We start from the raw sequence: 6000 nt of genomic DNA, 5'->3' as shown, positions 1-6000 counted from the left end.
TAAACATTATGTAAAGAGGGCTTGTTAGAAAAGAAGAGTCTGAGCTTGCTACTAACAGCCGTAACAAAGTTGCAACACAAAGCGCCATCTTTGTTGTTATGAGAGTGAGGCACATGCAGTTTACATAGAGAGGAAAAGCATCATAGTTTAAGAAAAGATGCGGCTAGCTGGCACATACACAGCTTTTCTTCCCTTTCTTTCATCTTTATTTGACAGATACAATGCAAACAAAACAAAGCTTATCACTGAAGTGCTGCATATAAAGTTTATAGCTGATGCTAATTTTCAACTCCTCTTCCTGGTTGGGCTTTTATACAAAATATAATTTACATAAAAGACTACTTCAGTTTAAAAAAATAAAAACATGATCAAATTGTAAAACATGAATATCATACACAACTCATACCTACTTACAATAATTAAAAATGAGTACAGTTTTGGTTTGGTCTATAACTAGTTTTTAAGCCTGAAAGAGAACAGTTTAAAACCAGGTAAAGTCTTGATGTCAGATGGTAATGAGTTTCAGAGCTTAGAGCCCATATCAGAGAAGACCTTCTGTCCAACCCTGGTCCTACAGTATCTTATTTTACAGTCCTGGCTACATTTGTTGTCTCTCAAAAACTGTACTTAATGGCTAAGGTGCAAAATGATTAATGCACTTGTAAATCAGTTTAAGAAAGCAAAGATAGCTAAAGCTGTCAAAGCTCATTAAGTTTTACATGAAAAAATTAAACAAAAGTTTGGAAACTATTCCACTCTGTGGCCCGGTTTCGAATTGGATTATTTATCGTGGAATTTGTTCTTTTAAAGAAATGTCCGTACTTCTCCAGCCGTTGTTGAAACTTGGAATCCCGTCATAGCCGAAAAATATATGCAAGTACGATGTGTCCTTGCATCTGATACATTCATGTGGAGCTGACATTCGTGGGGATGTAGCTCAGTGGTAGAGCGCTTGCTTTGCATGTATGAGGTCCTGGGTTCAATCCCCAGCATCTCCAAGTCCTTTACATCTTTCACCAGTAGACATTTCTTAAAACTTTGTGTCTCTACAAATGTGCCGTCTTGTTAAATGTCCTGATGCATTCCAATAATCCACGTAGACATTTTAAAAACAAAAGTTCAGTTAGTCCTCTGGGTATATGTTTCTTTGTATAAAACTTGTGTGTGTTTTCCAAGAGAATTCTTCAGTCTGTGGAATCTCAGGTCAACTCAGTCTTAAAAGCAGGGCCGTTGCATAGTTGCTCAACAAGTCTAACAGTGACAATTAAAACTGGTTGCTCACAAACAAAAGAGCACCATCCGCCTTACAGACCATCGTTAGCACTCTGATGGCCGCTTATGCTTCTCAGAGGGTTCAGTCCGGCTCGCAATAACAGCTTTGTAAGAGGGGGACACTTGGACACAGAATTGGATAGATTAAGAAATATCTGAAATCTACTGAAAGATACATCTACAACACTACAGAAAAAAAATGGAGGAAACAGAGGCTCAGTCCACACAGAGACGAGATTAGGTGCATCCGTAAAGGTATTTTGTCGTTTCAGCTGTTTGTCCACATGGGATGAGGAGTTTTCAGACACCATAAACAATGTCGTCTGATGGTGCCTAGTGTTTTTGCCACGTTTTTTTAACAATGCCACAGCTCCACCAATGGGCGTGGCATGCATATTACAGCCTTTTCAGTTGTGCTGTGTACTCTCGTGTGGACGTACATTTGTTCTTAATTGTTTATAAAAATGTAGCCTTTGTTGAAACTTGGAATCCCGTCTTAGCTGAAAATTGCATACAAATACGATGTATCCGCGCCTCCAACATTTTCATGTAGAGGTTGATTTTGTGGGGATGTAGCTCAGTGGTAGAGCGCTTGCTTTGCATGTATGAGGTCCTGTCTTCAATCCCCAGCATCTCCAAGACTTTTACATTTGTCACCAGTAGATTTTTTTAAAAAGTTGTCTCAAAAATGTGCCATCTTGTTAAATGTCCTAATGCATCTCAATAATCCAGGTAGACATTTTTCTTTTTTAAAGTTAAGTAAGTTGGTTGATATTACTTTGGCTAAACACTGTTGGATTTAAATGTTGAACCTGCAAGGAGGGAGAGAGATGGATAAATGGAAAGATGGATGGCTAATGGACAGAGTAATTATTGGATAGAGTGCCAGCCACACTGATGAAACTCTTAAAGAAATGTCCGTACTTCTCCAGCCGTTGTTGAAACTTGGAATCCTGTCATAGCCGAAAAATATATGCAAGTACGATGTGTCCTTGCTTCTGATATATTCATGTGGAGCTGACATTTGTGGGGATGTAGCTCAGTGGTAGAGTGCTTGCTTTGCATGTATGAGGTCCTGGGTTCAATCCCCAGCATCTCCAAGACCTTTACATTTGTCACCGGTAGATATGTCTTAAAAGTTTGTGTCTCAAAAAATGTGCCGTCTTGTTTAATGGCCTGATGCATCTCAATAATCCAGGTAGACATTTTTCTTTTCTAAAGTTAAGTAAGTCCTTTGCCGAGTGTTTTTGCCATGTTTCTTTAGCAATGCCACAGCGCCACCAATGGGCGTGGCATGCCTATTACAGCCTTTTCAGTTGTGCTGTGTACTCTCGTGTGGACGTACATTTGTTCTTAATTGTTTATAAAAATGTAGCCTTTGTTGAAACTTGGAATCCCGTCTTAGCTGAAAATTGCATACAAATACGATGTATCCGCGCCTCCGATATTTTTATGTAGAGTTTGATTTTGTGGGGATGTAGCTCAGTGGAAGAGCGCTTGCTTTGCATGTATGAGGTCCTGGGTTCAATCCCCAGCATCTCCAAGACCTTTACATTTGTCACCAGTAGATATTTCTTAAAAGTTTGTGTCTCAAAAAATGTGCCGTCTTGTTTAATGTCCTGATGCATCTCAATAATCCAGGTAGACATTTTTCTTTTCTAAAGTTAAGTAAGTCCTTTGCCGAGTGTTTTTGCCATGTTTCTTGAGCAATGCCACAGCGCCACCAATGGGCGTGGCATGCCTATTACAGCCTTTTCAGTTGTGCTGTGTACTCTCGTGTGGACGTACATTTGTTCTTAATTGTCTATAAAAATGTAGCCTTTGTTGAAACTTGGAATCCCGTCTTAGCTGAAAATTCCATGCAAATATGATGTATCCGCGCCTCCGATATTTTCATGTAGAGCTTGATTTTGTGGGGATGTAGCTCAGTGGAAGAGCGCTTGCTTTGCATGTATGAGGTCCTGGGTTCAATCCCCAGCATCTCCAAGACCTTTACATTTGTCACCGGTAGATATTTCTTAAAAGTTTGTGTCTCAAAAAATGTGCCGTCTTGTTTAATGTCCTGATGCATCTCAATAATCCAGGTAGACATTTTTCTTTTCTAAAGTTAAGTAAGTCCTTTGCCGAGTGTTTTTGCCATGTTTCTTGAGAATTGCCACAGCGCCACCAATTGGCGTGGCATGCCTATTACAGCCTTTTCAGTTGTGCTGTGTACTCTCGTGTGGACGTACATTTGTTCTTAATTGTTTATAAAAATGTAGCCTTTGTTGAAACTTGGAATCCCGTCTTAGCTGAAAATTGCAAATACGATGTATCCGCGCCTCCGACATTTTCATGTAGAGCTTGAATTTGTGGGGATGTAGCTCAGTGGAACAGCGCTTGCTTTGCATGTATGAGGTCCTGGGTTCAATCCCCAGCATCTCCAAGACCTTTACATTTGTCACCAGTAGATATTTTTTAAAAGTTGTCTCAAAAATTTGCCGTCTTGTTAAATGTCCTGATGCATCTCAATAATCCAGGTAGACATTTTTCTTTTCTAAAGTTAAGTAAGTCCTTTGCCGAGTGTTTTTGCCATGTTTCTTTAGCAATGCCACAGCTCCACCAATGGGCGTGGCATGCCTATTACAGCCTTTTCAGTTGTGCTGTGTACTCTCGTGTGGACGTACATTTGTTCTTAATTGTTTATAAAAATGTAGCCTTTGTTGAAACTTGGAATCCCGTCTTAGCTGAAAATTGCATACAAATACGATGTATCCGCGCCTCCGATATTTTCATGTAGAGTTTGATTTTGTGGGGATGTAGCTCAGTGGTAGAGCGCTTGCTTTGCATGTATGAGGTCCTGGGTTCAATCCCCAGCATCTCCAAGACCTTTACATTTGTCACCAGTAGATATTTTTTAAAAGTTGTCTCAAAAATGTGCCATCTTGTTAAATGTCCTGATGCATCTCAATAATCCAGGTAGACATTTTTCTTTTCTAAAGTTAAGTAAGTTGGTTGATATTACTTTGGCTAAACACTGTTGGATTTAAATGTTGAACCGGCAAGGAGGGAGAGAGATGGATAAATGGAAAGATGGATGGCTAATGGACAGAGTAATTATTGGATAGAGTGCTAGCCACACTGATGAAACTCTTAAAGAAATGTCCGTACTTCTCCAGCCATTGTTGAAACTTGGAATCCCGTCATAGCCGAAAAATATATGCAAGTACGATGTGTCCTTGCTTCTGATATATTCATGTGGAGCTGACATTCGTGGGGATGTAGCTCAGTGGTAGAGCGTGTGCTTCGCATGTATGAGGTCCTGGGTTCAATCCCCAGCATCTCCAAGTCCTTTACATCTTTCACCAGTAGATATTTTTTAAAAGTTTGTGTCTCAAAAAATGTGCCGTCTTGTTAAATTTCCTGATGCATCTCAATTATCCAGGTAGACATTTTGAGAAGAAAGTTCAGTTAGTCCTCTGTGTGTATTCTTTGTTGAAAACTTTTGTGTGTTCTCCAAGAGACTTCTTCAGTCTGTGGAATCTCAGGTCAACTCAGTCTTAAAAGCAGGGCCGTTGCATAGTTGCTCAACAAGTCTAACAGTGACAATTACAACTGGTTGCTCACAAACAAAAGAGCACCATCCGCCTTACAGACCATCGTTAGCACTCTAATGGCCGCTTATGCTTCTCAGAGGGTTCAGTCCGGCTCGCAATAACAGCTTTGTAAGAGGGGGACACTTGGACACAGAATTGGATAGATTAAGAAATATTTGAAATCTACTGAAAGATACATCTACAACACTGCAGAAAAAAATGGAGGACACAGAGGCTCAGTCCACACAGAGACAAGAATAGGTGCATCCGTAAAGGTATTTTGTCGTTTCAGCTGTTTGTCCACATGGGATGAGATGTTTTCAGACACCAAAAACAATGGCGTCTGATGGTGCCTAGTGTTTTTGCCATGTTTTTTTTAGCAATGCCACAGCGCCACCAATGGGCGTGGCATGCCTATTACAGCCTTTTCAGTTGTGCTGTGTACTCTCGTGTGGACGTACATTTGTTCCTAATTGTTTATAAAAATGTAGCCTTTGTTGAAACTTGGAATCCCGTCTTAGCTGAAAATTGCAAATACGATGTATCCGCGCCTCCGATATTTTCATGTAGAGTTTGATTTTGTGGGGATGTAGCTCAGTGGTAGAGCGCTTGCTTTGCATGTATGAGGTCCTGGGTTCAATCCCCAGCATCTCCAAGACCTATACATTTGTCACCAATAGATATTTTTTAAAAGTTGTCTCAAAAATGTGCCGTCTTGTTAAATTTCCTGATTCATCTCAATTATCCAGGTAGACATTTTAAGAAAAAAGTTCAGTTAGTCCTCTGTGTGTATTCTTTGTTGAAAACTTTTGTGTGTTCTCCAAGAGATTTCTTCAGTCTGTGGAATCTCAAGTCAACTCAGTCTTAAAAGCAGGGCCGTTGCATAGTTGCTCAACAAGTCTAACAGTGACAATTACAACTGGTTGCTCACAAACAAAAGAGCACCATCCGCCTTACAGACCATCGTTAGCACTCTGATGGCCGCTTATGCTTCTCAGAGGGTTCAGTCCGGCTCGCAATAACCGCTTTGTAAGAGGGGGACACTTGGACACAGAATCGGATAGATTAAGAAATATTTGAAATCTACTGAAAGATACATCTACAACACTGCAGAAAAAAATGGAGGACACAGAGGCTCAGTCCACACAGAGAC

At 40.2% G+C, this 6000-nt stretch overlaps 8 non-coding genes across 8 annotated transcripts; all 8 read left to right on the top strand.

Moving 5' to 3' along the window:
* Positions 1-926: 926 nt before the first annotated feature.
* trnaa-ugc lies at positions 927-998 on the top strand. Its single transcript has one exon. It is a non-coding gene; the product is annotated as a tRNA-Ala (tRNA).
* A 1302-nt stretch (positions 999-2300) lies between these two features.
* Positions 2301-2372, top strand: trnaa-ugc. The gene has a single exon. It is a non-coding gene; the product is annotated as a tRNA-Ala (tRNA).
* Positions 2373-2743: 371 nt separating this feature from the next.
* trnaa-ugc lies at positions 2744-2815 on the top strand. The gene has a single exon. It is a non-coding gene; the product is annotated as a tRNA-Ala (tRNA).
* Positions 2816-3186: 371 nt separating this feature from the next.
* Positions 3187-3258, top strand: trnaa-ugc. Its single transcript has one exon. It is a non-coding gene; the product is annotated as a tRNA-Ala (tRNA).
* Positions 3259-3625: 367 nt separating this feature from the next.
* On the top strand, positions 3626-3697 carry trnaa-ugc. The gene has a single exon. It is a non-coding gene; the product is annotated as a tRNA-Ala (tRNA).
* A 367-nt stretch (positions 3698-4064) lies between these two features.
* Positions 4065-4136, top strand: trnaa-ugc. The gene has a single exon. It is a non-coding gene; the product is annotated as a tRNA-Ala (tRNA).
* Positions 4137-4526: 390 nt separating this feature from the next.
* On the top strand, positions 4527-4598 carry trnaa-cgc. Its single transcript has one exon. It is a non-coding gene; the product is annotated as a tRNA-Ala (tRNA).
* An 832-nt stretch (positions 4599-5430) lies between these two features.
* On the top strand, positions 5431-5502 carry trnaa-ugc. The gene has a single exon. It is a non-coding gene; the product is annotated as a tRNA-Ala (tRNA).
* The last annotated feature ends 498 nt before the right edge of the window (positions 5503-6000 follow it).

The sequence above is a fragment of the Fundulus heteroclitus genome, chromosome 14, assembly GCF_011125445.2.
Source record: "Fundulus heteroclitus isolate FHET01 chromosome 14, MU-UCD_Fhet_4.1, whole genome shotgun sequence".
NCBI lineage: Eukaryota > Metazoa > Chordata > Actinopteri > Cyprinodontiformes > Fundulidae > Fundulus > Fundulus heteroclitus.
The sequence above is the reverse complement of the archived record's forward strand: the minus strand, read 5'-3'. Positions and strand labels throughout refer to the sequence as shown.